The sequence below is a fragment of the Ailuropoda melanoleuca genome, chromosome 3 (assembly GCF_002007445.2).
Source record: "Ailuropoda melanoleuca isolate Jingjing chromosome 3, ASM200744v2, whole genome shotgun sequence".
Classification (NCBI taxonomy): Eukaryota; Metazoa; Chordata; class Mammalia; order Carnivora; family Ursidae; genus Ailuropoda; species Ailuropoda melanoleuca.
Window position 1 is genome coordinate 144,504,815 of NC_048220.1, and position 17,002 is coordinate 144,521,816.

Genomic DNA, 17,002 nt, shown 5'->3' on the forward strand with positions numbered 1-17,002 from the left:
CTCTAGTTCCATCCACCTCATTGCACATGGTAAGAATTCATTCTTTCTTATGGCCTAGTACTATCCCATTGTACATATGAGCCACATCTTTTTTATCCATTCATCTCTCAGTGGACATCTGGGCTCTCTCCATAGTTTGGCTATTGTGGACATTGCTGCTATAAACATTGGGGTGCAGGTGCCCCTTCGGATCACTAAGTTTGTATCCTCTGGGTAAACACCTAGTAGTTGCTGGGTCATAAGGTAGCTCTACTTTCAACTTTTTGAGGTTCCTCCACACTGTTTTCCAGGGTGGCTGTAGCAGCTTGCATTCCCACCAACAGTGTAAGAGGGTTTCCCTTTCTCCACATTGTTGCCAATCTGGATTCTTCCTCCAAATTATAGAAATGAAATGAGTGGCAAGAAGATCAGCTCTAGAGAGGGCTTTGATTGCTTCGATGGGTCAAGACTAGGCAGGAGGTCTGGGTTTGTGCCCTGGACGTGTTCCTCCAGAAGAAATGAAGGACAAGATGTGCTTCCCATTGCCTGACAAATACCTCCCATTTCCTGCACACACCATCCATCCCCTGCCATACTTCCCACTGACACTGTGGGGGCACATCTGAGAAACCATGATGGCAGAGAGGTGATTCTCAGGACATTCAGCTGATCCTGGGCTACACACGTAATAGCCCACAGATCTGTGGAAATGATGCATTGCGCTCCACAGTCTCTGATCCCATTCTTACACTTGTAAGAAGTACATGTGGCTTCAGATTCTCCCACATTTTCCAAGAATAAAGCAGCCTCCACAGGCTAGCCCAAACTGAGTTTCTTGGGAGTGTTCTGTATGCTGCAGTTCTTGGAGTACCTTTTTGAACACACAGAGGCAATTTTAAATGAATTATGTCAACTCTGACTATTCTACATTGGGTTGTATTTAGGAAAACTGTTCTCCTGATATTCATTTTGAAAAAGTATCTTCTTTGAAATTTTATCCCTCCTCAGAGAGATTTATATGTTCTTGGCCTTCATGACTGAGATTCCCTGGTGAGCCCTTCTGAGCTTTATATTCAGAGATTATTGTATTTGCCACATTTACTTTAAATGATGAATTTTTATGTGTATATTTCCAAAAGCCTTAAGGCAATAGATAGACCTTACAGAAGTCAAATAAAGAAAAATACAGAAGGAAAGAAAGGTCTTGATGTACTCAATAATCAATAATCTTTATTTTAGGATCTGGACAAAATCGCAGGGTTGGAAAGTCTTTCAGCAAATATAAACCAGGTGTCTAATGGATCACCCTGTGGAATGCTGGTTTCTGTGGGATATAAACAAATAATATGTGAGCTACAGTACAAGCACTGACTTGTGTGAGGAAGGTCAGAATTGGAGAAGATAAAAATTCCATAGTCTGCAGCACTGGCTCAAGTGTGAGCAGTCCCCTAGCTCATGGCTGGCCTCTTCATGCTGAATTGTTCTGCTTATGGGAGCAGAAACTACAGGGCCATTTCCTCTTGGGCAGCTCCCTACACTATTAAATCGACCATTTCACATTGTGGATTTTAGGGTAAAAGCTTTCTGTTTGGGTTCACAGTATTGTAGAAAAGGACCATATGCTCTGTGAAATCAGCTCAATTTTTAAAATTTCAACACATAGAGTCAGGCAAGCTGTCTCATACTTGGTTGTTGCTAGTGTAGATGGGTTTAGAGAGTGTAGATAATATCAGCATAAATTTTGGAGGTGAGCTTGGCAGTATATTCTAAAAATAAAGATGCGCTTATCCTAGGATGCAGAGCTCCATGTGTGGCTGCCTGTCCTAGGGCCATGCTGCACAGGGGGGAAGAGTCGTGCAGGGGAGTGTTCTAGAAGGAAGACCTGATGTGCCGGCTCATGGGAGATGAGCCCAGGTGTTGTCTCCGGTTCATCCATTTCTCTCGACTCTCGACTCTCGTTGCCAACCCATCAGCAAGTCCTTTAAGGCATGGAGTTAAACAAAAAGAAACTAACAAAAAGAAACCTGAAAAATACTATGTAGCAGCTAAAAAAACTTTTCTAAAAGAAAGAGCTGCAATTGTGTGAGCTGGGATGAAAACATCCCCATGATAAAATCAGGAAAGGGAGCGGCCAATGGTTTTGTAAAATGATAATTACTGAGTTAAAAAGAAGTCTGTGTCCTTTCATCAGTACATCAATTTGTGTATAAATGCATAATAAGAGTCTGGAAAGCAGCCTTCAAACCCAATTACAGCGGTTTCCCCTGACAACGATGCCAACGCACGATCGGGCGCCTGTCTGAGGAAGACACACTTAAGCAGAAACCTGGATGATGAGGAGTAAGGTGGTGCAAAACTGGAGGGAACAGCTTTCCAAGTGGAGAAAACAGCAAGCATAAAGGCCATGGGCAACGAGAGGAAAAGACGGTAAGTCAGGGAGGTGCATTTGCAGCTCAGCCACAGCGGCAAGAAGCAGGGGAGACCACGGACTATCTCGAAAGTTCCCAGTCCAGTGACCCCAGTGGGAACCTGTTAGAGACCTTGAAGCCTATGATTAAGACATAGGAATTCTATTTTAAGGAGAGCATTCTAAAGGTAGGAATAGGGCTGGTGGGATCTGGGCCAGATTTGGCGGGAGGTGGCAGTGGTTTCTATGAGGGCTTGGTGGGCAAGAGAAGTGACAACACGGGATACCCTAAGGTGTTTGAATGTGAAAGGTGAGGTACAAAGATGAACACACAAATCCAGGGTATTTGAGTAAAGGGCAGTGCCATTTGTGGAGGGGGGAGTTGATACACTGGGGTCTTCCTGGGACTGTGAGTTTTAGCTTCTAGGTACACAGCTAGATACCTATCCCTGGAGCTAGTGAGAACAGCTAATCCCAGCAGAATGCATTGCGGAATTAACAATTAGAAATAAAACTTAAAATTTTGGAAATAAAGTAAGATCCATCACTCAATTGGGTAATTGGGTGATTGGGATTAAGGAGGGCACGTGGTGTGATGAGCCCTGGGTGTTACAGGCAACTGATGAATTATTGAACACTACATCGAAACTAATGATGTATTACATATTGGCTAATTGAATTTAAATAAAAAAATAAACTAAGATCCAACTATCAAAACTATCAGTTGAATAATAAGATCTACCTGGTGTTTTATTTATTTGTTTGTTTCCCTGCTGTCATCATTTGGACCTCCCAGCACACTTTAATATCTCTTGGTTATGACCTTTGCAGAGGTCATTAGTCATTCATATACATTTGAACACATTGAACCATGGTGTTTTTAAAAGACATGACTGGGGTGCACCTGGGTGGCTCAGTCGTTAAGCCTCTGCCTTCGGCTCAGGGCGTGATCCTGGCATTCTGGGATAGAGCTCCGCATCAGGCCCCTTTGCTGGGAGCCTGCTTCTTCCTCTCCCACTCCCCCTGCTTGTGTTCCCTCTCTCGCTGGCTGGCTGTCTCTCNTGCACCTGGGTGGCTCAGTCGTTAAGCCTCTGCCTTCGGCTCAGGGCGTGATCCTGGCATTCTGGGATAGAGCTCCGCATCAGGCCCCTTTGCTGGGAGCCTGCTTCTTCCTCTCCCACTCCCCCTGCTTGTGTTCCCTCTCTCGCTGGCTGGCTGTCTCTCTGTCCAATAAATAAATAAAATCTTTAAAAATTAAAAAAAAATTAAAAAAAATAAAAGACATGACTGGGAAGCCGTGATGAACGCAGAACAAAGAGCTCCCTACTGGACACTCAGTGGATCTCAAACAATGCTATCATGAATCGATGGGTCCTTCTGGGGGAGCAAAAGTACTAGTAGGCAAATTGGATAAGGAAACAAGGTAAATAATGTTTTAATTATTTGCAGGGGTTACTGTGGATCTGTGCCAGAACCAAACTTGAAATAATACTTTTTGTAAAATAAGCCCAATATTTCATTTGGATTTAATCATAATTGCATATGGATGGTGATTAGCCAAAGAGCAATAAAGTTAAATTAAGCACAATGATTATCAATATTATTAAAGGTAGAAAAATTTAAAAAATGCCTGTAAAGGAAAAAAAAATCTTACAGAGTAGAGATATATTTCTGATACCTTTATTATAGGAGTCTTTATCTAGGAAAATTTCTCATTTTATCTGGAACTCATCTTCACACTCTTCACCAGAGCAACAGGCCAGCATTTTACTCGACGGATTTAAAACTGTGAAAGCAGGGAGCTTCATGCTGTTATGTTGATTCATGATCATTTTTTTAAAATTTGATATCCTATTCATGGTTTTAAAGAAGGGACTGTGCATGAACCCAGTAGAAGTTATATATGTATATATATTTTTTTTTTGAGAGAGAGAGAGAGTGGTGGAGGGGCAGATGGAGAAAGAGAGAGACCATCTTAAGCAGGCTCCATGCCCAGGGTGGAGCCCAACATGGGGTCTGATCTCAGGACCCTGAGATCATGACCTGAGCTGAAATCAAGAGTCAGACACTTAACCCACTGAGCCGCCCAAGCACCCCGAGTAGAAGATAATTTATCCAGCAGTTTGCCCATTAAAAGCATCCAAACAGTATAATCATTCTGAAATGATAGTTATTCATTTTGCAAAATCAATGCCATGGTGAAGATTGAATACAGATATCCCTTGGTGTGGATTATTCATGACTGTAAGGTCTTCAAGGCTCTGAGGGCAAGCTGGTGGCCAGTCCACGTCACTGGACACAGACTGAGTGTTGGAGATGGCAGTGGGTGGGTCTAAAACATCCCTGCCAGAGCCATTTCTTGTAAGATTTACGTAACTTAATAGAACAAGACTCATTTGTTTCAGAGCAGAAGACACTCTGAAAGAAAGGGGAATTTGGAGGGAAAGCCCTGCCAAGAGTGACCTGGGCTCTGATGTACCATCCCAGGGGCTCATTTGTCTGTACCACCCTCTCCTTTCCTTTCTGGGGATGCTTGGTCAAGAAATCCTGAGAATGTATGCATGGGACATGCCCATCTTCAGACAGCAAGAATTTCTTTTTTAAGAAAATGAGCATGAGTAGGTGTTGAAATCTGGATTTTCTGTGTGAAAATTGCCATAGGAGTTTACAGAATGTACGTATTTCCTTTCTATTTCAAATTGCCCTAAATTTCTTTGATTGATGAAAAATGAAGACAGACCCTTCCTATATTTATATCGACTAAAAGGCATTATGAGACATAGATTTTTGAATCTCATTTCTTCCAAACTACTTTGTGTCTTCCATTAGTACCAAACTTTATGAGCCAAAACATTTTCTTAATAATCTTGCTCTATTGTATTCAACATATGTGAATTGTGCAAAACTTATGAATTCACATCAGGTCAGATCCTAACCATCAGTAGCTAAAAATTTTCTAATATACTTACCAAGTCAGGGTATTAGTTTCGGCAATCTGAGAGCTGTGAAATCCATTAGCAGTTCCTTGAAAGTAATAAGGAAACAGGATTCTCTACTTTTAACACACACACATCTATTCGATCATAGAAGTACAAAGAGTCATAGTAGATTACTTGCTAATCGTGGCTATGCGAACATATCATATATAGATCGGTAGTTGGAGCTCATATTTACGTTAATTTTAAGCCACCAAAAAGTAGCAGAGGAAAGATAAAATGTGGGAGATAAAACACAGAGATTTACACGTCCCGGGATACTTCATGACATTTTAGTCTTTGAGGTGCCAGGGAAATTATAGAGTATCCGATAAGGGCTACACCTGGTGCTTTCTTTGACTGATGAGAACCAAGAAAGAGAAAGACAGGAAGATTAAGAAGACCTTAAAATCCATATGACTAAATAAAACTGTCCTTATTTACTAACATCACCGACTGTTACCAGAATAGCCAACAGCTAGAGCGAATCGCAGAAACAGTGATGCATCTTGGCTGTCGCGGTGCAGAACACGAGACGTCTGGCAGGAAAATGAGGTAAGGTGTTTAAATTAAATTAATTAATGGGTAAGATATAAAAGATAAATGAAAACATTATTCTTAAAGGTTGTTTTTTTCAGTAAGTAAATCAGAGAGGGTGTTGGTAGTGACTTGTTTTTCCTTCTCTGATTATGTGATTAACTGCCATTAAAACTTCAATCCCCTCTCTCGCCCTCTCTCCCTCTCTCTTTATTATAACTTCAATTCCAGCATCATTTCAACTTTTGCCCTGCATAAGGGAAAGTCTTGGGACTGTTAACTATGATGGTCACACATTTTCTCAGGAATAAAAGAAAAACCTTTGTTCTACGAAAATACACTATATATAAACAATATCCTTGTCTTTCCAAATACAGTGTTGACTTTTGCCACCTTCTTGGCCTGGAAACTTACACAATACATTAAAACAAACTAACATTTCTTTAACTGAAAATGTTTTAGATGAGAAGGCTGACTAATGAGGCAGAATGAATATTACTCCTCTATTTTGCTGTCAGTATTTATTTGCTGTAATTTGACTGGCCTCTCCAGCCACAGCCTAGCATGAAGAACGGACTCTGGTTCTTATCTGGGCTCCTTTCAGATGACTCCAGCCTAAAGGAGTTATTACAAAGTAATGATTGGTCTTGGAGATGTGTTTCAGTCTGCAGGGGTAACGGCCTAATTCTCCTGAGTGTTCTTTGGGAATTGGAGGGATTCTCTGTGATCCTGAGAAATGAAGGAGTGTCACCCTTGAAGAAAATCTGATACTACAACTGAAATCAGAATTTATAAACATGGTAAAATATATCTCAAGCTCTTCACTTTTTATAAAAATATGCTACTAGTGAGCTCCCCTTCCCCCACTTTTGGCCAAGGATGGGTTTAATTATTTTTTCATTTATGCTATGCATAATACCTGTGAAAAACAGTATTGACTTCCATGACATGGGAATGCTTTCTTTAAGGCCAGATCGCCTCAGGCATAATGAAAGTTCACGGGGTCCCGGGCAGCTCACTCCGAAGACGTCTGGGTCGTGCCTGAGACCAGCAGCACTACGGTGCAAAGGACATGGTTGGTGGCGACAGAAAGTTTCACAAGTGTCTCTTTGGGATAGTCACACATACTTCTCCTGTGTTTATTTTTTTTATTTTTTTTTAAAGATTTTATGTATTTATTTGACAGAGATAGAGACAGCCAGCGAGAGAGGGAACACAAGCAGGGGGAGTGGGAGAGGAAGAAGCAGGCTCATAGCGGAGGAGCCTGATGTGGGGCTCGATTCCGTAATGCCGGGATCACGCCCTGAGCCGAAGGCAGACGCTTAACCGCTGTGCCACCCAGGCGCCCCTTTTCCTGTGTTTATTAACATCCTAGGACCTTACTCCCTGTCCATTTCCTGCAGTGGATCAGCGGCCAGCTCAGGGTCACACTGCGACACAGAAAACTTGTTTACTTGCACACAAGGGAGCTACTGGGGACGCAGAGGCCCAAGGCTAATGACTCAGGCGAGCTGGAAAGCCTCTCGTTGTTCAGATGGGCTCCACAGAGCATCTGTCATACAATCAATACTCCAAAATGCATGCAGGATACCAGTTGCGTTAAAAAATTAATAAAAGGACGTATTACGGTAATGTGTAAAGCCTTGGGGCTCCATTCCCTTTCCTTCCCCTTCGGTGCACGTAATTCTGATCTGGAGTAAGATCTGCTGCTGCGGCTCCATCTGTAAAAGCAGCTCGGTGGAGAAGCCCACAGAGCTGTTTGTGGTTTGGTAGAGCTTAGAAATCAACAGAAAATTAAGACCAAGTGCTGAATGCGTGCCTGAACATCTTTTTATAGATGGGCCCCAGGAATGCACAGTCACTGAAGCATACCCTTTGAAAACCCTAGTCACTTATATGTTTTCCAGAACTAGTGATGTGTAACCCACCATTCGCATATGGCCAGTGTAGATGACACAACCCTACAAGCATGCTCGCATACCTCGGAGCAGGCTTCCCTTCATGTGGGTAGGGTGAGCTATTTGAACAGGAAAGCCCCCAAAGATGAAGGGGGGAATGCCTGCAGTTTCCAAGAGAACACTTTGATCCACCCTGAGGCATTGTTTGAAGAGGCTTGTCACTGTTCCCTCTCTTGCGTCCAGGTTTGACACACACCCCTCCTCTCCCACGTTCAGGGCAAAGTTGGTCCTTCTGGCCTTCCCTTGTGAAAGTCAGGCACACAAACAGCCGATGAATCACACCACCTCCTTTTGTGTATCTGGAACCTTCGCCACGTCCAAGCACTTTCCACGCCCGGTTCCCTCTCATTCCTACAGCGAACGGGCCAGGCACTGCCGTCATCATTTTGCAGATGGGAGCATCGTGCCGCCCCGGAGATGCCGGGATGTGTCCCAGGTAAGGAATGTAGAGAAGTCAGATTCACTGTTGGAGCAAACACAGCTTCTCTGATGTCACAGCCCAGCCCGAAAACTGTTGGTTATTCCATGGGCCCTTTCCAGCATTCACTCCATCGTGAAGTCAAGCTAAGGTGGCCAGCGAGCGTGAAAAGATGGCATGTGCTGTTTCTTCACGAGGACCATGTGCCACATCAAAAAAAACCCAAAAAACAAAAAACAAAACCTTTTTTATTTTGTTTTACTTTTTATTTTTTTAAGTAAACTTTATGCCCGACATGGGGTTTGAATTCACAACCTTGAGATCTGGAGTCGCGTGTTTCACCGACTGAGCCAGCCAGGCAGCCCCCAGGTTAACACGGACACGTAAAGTTCACGTGAGGAAAAACTTTCTCTTATAATTTGTAAAGCACTCTTTCTGGATTAGATAGTCACCACTTACAGGACACAAATCCAGGTGTTTCCCAGTGGAATGAAGAGTTCTTGCTCCCCGCAGCCCAAAACTACTGTTTTGTTTAAACCTCTGGGGGACCAATGCAGAAATTAGGCTAAGAGAAGAACCAGACTGGGAAAACTGGAAAGCCTGTGTGAAGCGTGGGCCATTCTTCCTTCAAATTGCTCAATTTAAAGTGAAATGCATTCTGAATTTAGGCTAACATATTTAAATCTCACGATTTTTCTGTCATACAGAAATTTAACAACATTTTATCACTAAAGTGTACAGTTGCTCAGAAACATGTTTGTCCTCAATAGAGAGATTTCGCTGTTCGTTCACCAGCACCTTGAAGATTTCTGAGTCCCATCATGGAGAGACTAGCAATCAAAACCGAAACCAAAACACACCAAAAAACCTTTATCTGGCCATTGTGAAATATTGTTAGTAAAATTATTAAAAATCATGACTGGATTGTAAAGAAGCAAAACAGAGAAAATATATGTCCAACTGATTCATCTTATTCAGAAGCTTCTGATCTGTTTTGATATTTCTGTAATTTGGATGAGTTACAACATTGGGATTTTTCTGCACATGAAAAAGATAATTTCATATGTGTATTTTAAATTCTGTATTTGAATCAACTACAGATCAAATATCTTCTTTTATACGAAAGTAAAGTTAGCTGAGAGTGAGTCAGTGTGTGTTCACTTTACTAGAAGCTCCTGTGAGGGGACTAATAACTCAAGACTGGGGGAGAACTAAGATGTCAGGGGTGTAATTTCTGACCCTGGGATGAGGCTGACACGGGTAAACCTGGGTAGCCTCATATATCATGATATGTTGCAGAAGCTCTGTAATGGGAAAAGAGAATATTGTACAGAGAAACGACCGAAACTGCAGACCTCTTATTTCTTGAAAAGGAAACAACTTGAGACAATGAATGCCAACTCCTTCTCCTTAAATTAAATCTTGGTTGTGTCAGACCTCTCGCAAGCATCCCGTGAGTGTGGCCTTCAGTGTGGGCCTTGGGCTCCCAGCCAGGGGCTTCCACCCGGTGAAATGCCCAGCTGTCCATGCCTGCGTGTAAGTGTGCATTCCATGTCTACGCATCCCAACCAAAAAGCCCCATATATGACAGGAGATAATGCTTAGCTTCACGGCAGGAGTCCCAGAAGTTTTGGCAAAGGATGCTTCACTTTCTCCTCCCTTTCATGTCTATTCTTTCCTTGCTTTTCTCTGAACAACAGCAAGGCACGAACAAATAAAGGATGAACATACAATGAATACAGCACTAAAACTCAGACAAAAACAATAGGAATGGTCTTACTTAAGAAAACATCAGTGGTGTTCTGAAGAAAGCTCTGTGGTTCCAAATCCAATCCCTGCCCTGCTCTGACCCCAGCCCCCTGCCCCATCCTCCACGGTACCCTGGGCACTGACAGTCATAAGATCCATCATGGCGCCCTGGTCAGTGGTGCAGAGAACAGGAGGGGGCGCTCACTAGGTCGCCTGCTCCGTGGCCTCCCAGCCCCAGTGTCCATGCCCTGCTCTGTCTGCTGTCTGCCGGCCTGAGAACACACTGGCAAAGCCTGGCTTCAGCAGCTGCTCTTCTCATGGCTTCCTTAATCTGACATTGGAAGCGCTTTCCTCCTCTTCTGAGTCCCCCAGTGCAGACATACCCCTCAGGCAGCATTTGTGACCTTTACCTTGCCCTGTGGTCAGTCTTCTTCTGCTGCTCTCGGGACTATGAATCCCCTGAGCACCAAGGTGTATGGACTCTGTAATTCATGCTTTGCACGCAGCGCTTAGTTCCAAGCTTGACATTATATGCTTGCAGAAGGAAGGAGAGAGAATGCTTCTAAGGCAGCGTCCCCCTGATATTCTTAATTCTCTATCACACGTAGCAACAGTACACGTAAGGGGCCTTATTACTGGAAGGTCCCTTGACAAAAACAATATTAAAAATGCATGTAAGAGGAAATTATTGTCTACTCCGGATGATTAGTTAAATCTTGTCAGAGACAGATTAGTGGAACAATGGGCGATTTTATGTTACAAAAGTGCCCTTATTTTTGTTGTTGGTAGGGATAAAAAAATTGGCAATGCTAAGATCATTGCTTGATTTGGCACTGAAAGCTTTCTCATTGTGTCAAAATAAAACATTATTGTTCAGTATGTTTTCTTATCTTGATGTTCTGGAGACGGACTCTGAGTTTTATAAGTGGAGTTATATTACCGTTTTATTTCTTAACATACTTGAGTTACCTGATTTACCCACCACAGGAACCAGCAGGGGATTTTCATTACTGGATGAATGATTACATTGGCAAGAGAATGCAAAAGAATCTAACAGATATAAAAGAACGGGCCTAGGCACCTAATGATGTTTTGAAGGGTCCATGTGGTGGAGAGAGCGGCTGACCGGTGTGAAGGGACCTCAGGCTGTGGGAACATTTTACAAATAAACCACCAGAGGAAGTTGTTCTGAACACTTATGACCAGAAGGGACCCAGGGAGCCTGGATCCTTCAGTTTTCCCCCTGGCTCTCAGAGAGGAAGTCTCCCCAGTTCAAGCCAGCCTGCCTCCCCCACAAGGTGGTGTAAGCCCCGCCGATGCCCGTTGGCACGGGTGCCGTCGCTCTAAGGGAACTCCCGCGCGTATATTCCCGACCATCTCCTGGACCTGACATAGGAGGGACGGGGCTAGTGATGTGTCCCACAGGTGACATGTCGTTCTTGAGCTCCCTTCCAGAAGTCTGCCCTTTGAAATTAACATGCTTCTCAGTGGTCAGTGGATCAAGAGGAAATCTCAAGAGAATGCACATAAAAATACAGTATGAAAATTTGGGAGAAGCTGTTAGAGCAGGGCTGAGGTGGGGGCAGGGGGTGGATAGCAGTAGCTGCTTATTCTAGGCATGCAAAAAGGTCTCTCCTGAGTCTCTCCCCGTCTGTAGAATACCATGGCACTGGTGGAATTGTGTCCTTCAGAGAGGTAAGTGGAAACCCTAACCCCAGGACCTATGTATGTGACCTTAACTGGGAACCAGGTCTTCGTGGATGGAATCTAGTTAAGACGAAGTCATTGTCCCATGACTGGGGTCCTGCAAGGCGAGGGAAATGCAGGCATGAGCACAGAGGACGAGGCTCAGTGATGACAGGGCAGAGATGGGCATGTATGCTGTCACAAAGCTGGGTCCCCGGAGAGTGCCACCGACCACCAGAAGCGAGAAGTCGGAAGAAGCGTGAAGAGGCCTCTGTTGGAATCTGCGAGGGGAACGTGGCCCTGCTGACACGCGGATTTCAGGCTTCCACCCCTTGGGTCTGTGAGAGAAGAGATTTCTGTTGCTGTAAGGCCGGGCTGCTGGTGCTTGGCTCCGGCCGCCCCAAGAACCTCGTACACGTGGGCATCACTTTTGAAAGAGGATCAGCTCACCCTTACCCCCCACTTGCCTAACTTGTCCCAAGAATCAAATCAGGTCACAGAATACAAGCTTCTCCGTGGCCAGAATGCCATGATTCCTCATTTTACAGACCCCCGCCCCCGCCCTTCCCCATCTACCCCATGGGAAGACCATGTCCACTGCAACCCGCACCGTTGCAGCTTGGGGGGGGCGGTTCGTCTGAACATACTCGTGTCTATACATGAGTGCCAGTCCTTCTGGAATGTGATCACAGTGAAGGCAAGGAGTCCTGTCATTCTCAACTTCCAGCTCAGGCTTTCTCTTGGTTCCTGGGACTTCTTCACTTTGCAAGTGGGCATCTTCTCTGGCCTCTGCAGCCTGATGTCCCCTGTGACACCTAGCATTTCCCAGTCCCTATGTGAGGTCATCAAGAAGTGAGGCCTCACTCCAGGCCCACCGTCTACACAGCTGGACCACATGCACGGCCACCCTCCTCCCACGGCGCTGATCTCCTTCTCCTTGTAACATCCCCAACCTTAGCTCTTCTGTGCCTGTTCCTACAAGGTCGGGCTGCAACCCCAAACTGGAGTGGAAAGGCTCTGATAAATTGTCACCCCAAACTGTGAGTGCTGAACAACACTCTTCTAGGGTTATTTCCAGTTTCACAAGAAGAAAGCCTTTCACCCTAGCTCATGATGTCACAATAAAATATTTTGGGGGCGTGGGTTTGAGAGTATGAGTTGAGTGGGTGAGCTGCCTTGTCCATCACTCAACTCACACAGACCTCTGACGCCCTTTCCTTCCACACACACACTCTTGGGAGGCTTTTGCCCCAGAACTACTCTGGACTGTGTCAGTTCAGAAGCCACTTCAGAGGAACGATCTGTCTTACAATGAACTGTACAATACAGCAAGTGTCCAGGAGTTAGGAACCTAGGCCCCTCCCCTCTCATGCATTCTTACATGGAGCCCGTGGCATGGGAGGCCACAAAATCTATCAGTGTGTGCTTGTCAAAACGTTGGTTTCATTAAATCAAACCCATCTACATCAAAGGCCTTCCTTTAGGTGGTCTACACTGTGCTTCCCCAGGAGGTAACTTTTGTGAGCGGGAAGGATGGAGCAGGGCAGAGTCCAGACTGAACGCCCCTATGGCTGAAATAAACCAGTTAAAACTTGGAAAGCCACATTCCCAAGGCTGACTTTAGACATACACATTTATGAGAATTTTCATTATGTTTAAATCAAATTTGCGGGACACTGTTTTACTCTGTGGGACTCAAACTACTCCTTTGAAATGCACTGAGATTCCTGAAGTACACATTTAATGAACCAGCAAGCCCTTGTTTTACAGACTTCCTGGGATAGTTTCCTTTTTGTTTCCTTTCACAGAGGTGAGTTCAACCGATTGCAACCAGCTTTTACATTGATTTAGTCTACTGAGAGATGGAACGTTTATAGATAAAGCACTTTTTCACTTTTTATGAAAATGATGAGTTATCAACATTTTGCTTGAAGGCAAGAGATACAGCCCCATCTTCATTCAAGTCCATTAAATATGCCAGAGACCCAGCTGTCAATACCATTGTGGAGTAAATTTAATTTCCAGAGTCAATATAGAGCCAGCTGCATTGAGCATAAGATAATTCTGGCACATTATTAATTGGAATGGCCATGTAAGGCATTGTCTAGACAAGATATAAGCCCAAGTTTTCATAGGCAATCTGTACATAAAATGAAGTATGCCAAGGTTGTAAAGAATACTAATAACACTGATCTGGCTTATTAACCAATATTGATTGCTTTTACTCTGACATGGTCCAGAAGCCTCAGAGGTGAAATGCTGAGATGTTCAGCATTAGAGCTCTTATTCCAACAAAACAGTAAATATTCCAAAGCAGTTACAAGGTGCAAGCCATAAGGGCTTGCTTTCTTTTTTCTTTTCTTTTTTTAAAGATAGCAACTCAATTTGCAATTCTCAAAAAATGGATAGCCTGATTATGGATTTCTGTATGCTGGGAAATATTGCCATTATTAATCCTTGCAGTGGCTGGCCACACTTTCTGATCGTGATGATTTTGATTAGTTATTGCACATCCAAGTGCCTCCCAGAGACCATTCCTTCCTGTCTAGGTCCTGTCCTGCTTAGTCTTATGCAACATTAATCACTGATATTAATTGCAGCCCTCCAAACTGGGTGGGGTTTACCACGTGAAGGTCAGCGACGGCCCACTGACCCAACTAACATGGGTTTAGACGGTCTGTCGCTGGTAGTCCCCAAGAAACAAGTGTCAAAACACTCACTCTCCTGTCTGTCCCTGAGCCAGAGGGTGGCAAGTATTACGCAGTTTTAACACCGGCAGAACCAGCAAGACCCAGCTCGGCGATTGTGCTGTGTACCACTCTGTGACCAGGCCATGGTAGGTAAGCATGTACCCCAGAGACAGACGGGCCTGCTGTGTTAAAATCCTGACACTACCCCTTCCCAGACGTGTAGATGTTGTCAACAAGACATTTGATTTCGTGGGACTCAGTTCCCTCCAATTCAATTGAAGAAGAGTCACTGATTTATGTTACTCAGGGTTCCAAGAGCAAACAAACCCAGTCTAGATATTTCAAACGGGAAAGTCAAACAGGGAACTTGTTGCACAGGTGGTGCAAGAGCCATGAAGCCACCCAGGGGACCGTGAGGTGACTCAGAGACCAGCCGTGGCAGGGTCTTCAAAATCCACCCTTAACTGCGGAGAGTGGGAGTTGTGTTAGCAAACCCAAGATTGAGGACAGGGCTCTGGCCATAGTGAGGGCTGCCCAGGAGCCTCATGACCAGGGTGGACCTAAAGACCATCAGAAACACTTTCTGGAGCACAGAGCATGGCCTGAAATACTCTGACTCCTCCTTTCCTCCAGCATTCAGCCAGCAGCCAGAAGCCGGAGGCAAAGGAGGTCAAGGGATGCGGGCTGGGAGGCCAAGGCTGAGACAATGGCCGGCACAGGGCTGGAAGAGACAAAACGGAGAGAATGTTTCCTTTCTGTGGAGTCTCGTCTGTCTCCTTTCATAGAATTATCAATAGAGAGGCTCTCTAACCTGCTCTACCTTTTGCTAAAATGGTTGAGCAAGGTGGAATGTAGACAGACTTTAGGAATAACCATGACAATCTGTCATCCCATGGGATGAATGCCAGGAGGGTCTTGGAGGCCATGGGAATAAACACAAGGAGAGAAGCCCTGGGATATGAAGATCTACTTTGCAATTTTGTTAATTGCATTAGCAAACCCCTGCATTGGAGCAAGAGAGACTCAGGGAGACGAATCCATAGGAGTTGCTTTAATACAAGAATTCCACGCCTAAGTGACTAAAACTGTGTTGGCTGGAGAACGTTTTTTTTTTTTTCTGCTATGGTTCGAGCTCTATCAGCTTATATTTTCATACCAATTAGCAGGTTGTTATCCTACAAGTGAGCTTGCACTAGGCATCAGAAGGTCTGGATTCTGGTTTATGACTTGCCATTACTAGGTGCCTGGATTTGGATAAGTCCAGCTACTCCTAAGACTTAGTTTCCTCACTTGGCACACATGCTCTTGCTATGAGAAGCAAAGTAACAAGGTAAAACACAAAAACACAAAATCTTCTATTCGTGTGAAATAACGATCCTTTCAGGAAAATCCAAGGCTTTTAAGCATGAATGCACTGAGCAGATTTCTACCAAGCATTGAGGCTCTCCCAGGGAGCATTGCATGTATTTGGGGACACAAAGGAAAGAGAGACCTGACAACATTCAGCTTCTAGTCTAGTGGAAGCATGTGGGCAAATAATTACTTTACACCGTAGCAAGTACTAACTTCATTAATAACACGGAGAGGCTTGTCCTTGTCATGAGGTTCTCCGCATATGTTACAGATAAATCACTCTTCCCGGGACACAGCTGCACCCACTTCTCACGTTGACTTTGTGGATGGGTGCCGTAGAGGACCAACGGTCTATCTCTGTGTCTCTCTCCATCCAGAGTAGAACATGGACGAACAGGCGTCCGCATCAGAAAAGTCTGTACTTGTCATTCCTCAGCTGTAACTACCTCATTGTGGTAGAATACGGTCTGTGATTGATTTCTTAAGTAAAATTTTAAGCAATTTTGTTCAATCTTCTTAATTTGTAACTACTGTGCTTTAAATATCTATTCGGGGTGCTTGGGCGGCTCAGTCGGTTAAGCATCTGCCTTGGTCTCAGGTCATGATCTTAGTTAGGGTCCTGGGATCAAGCCCTGCATCAGACTCCTTGCTCAGCACGGAGTCTGCTTCTCTTTCTCTCTCTCTCTAAAATAAATAAATAAAATCTTAAAAAAAAAAGAAAAAAGTCTATTCATGTACTTTTCACCTCTTCCAATAAGAATCCAGATCACTGTATAATTTATATAATGAGATAAATCAATAGAAGGCAAATTTGGAGTAGAGGAAAAAAACCAACAAAACACCAGACTTATAACACAGAGGTAAAAGATCCTTTAAGCAAACACTACCGAGGATTCCTGGTTGCACAGTGGCCAAAACACGAGTCTTGAAGAGATGTAAATAGAACCGTTCCCCACACTTTATGTCCACCAGCTAAATCAACACAGTTGCTCAAGAATATCGCTCCTCCTGGGATGGGACCGGAGACAAGTCTCAACACAAGCAAAGCAGCAGCTGCCGCCGTCATGTCGACGAAGAATTTAATAACGAGTTCCATAAGCGAGTGCTCCGAGGGGCATCTGGGCAGCCCAACGTGCTCCAATGTGCATCGAATAAGAGGCATTCTCCAGGCAGGGGTCTGCAGAGAACAGCCCGGGGGCTGTTTTCTATTTGTCCCTGGAACCAAGAATGTTTTTTTTTTACATTTTTAA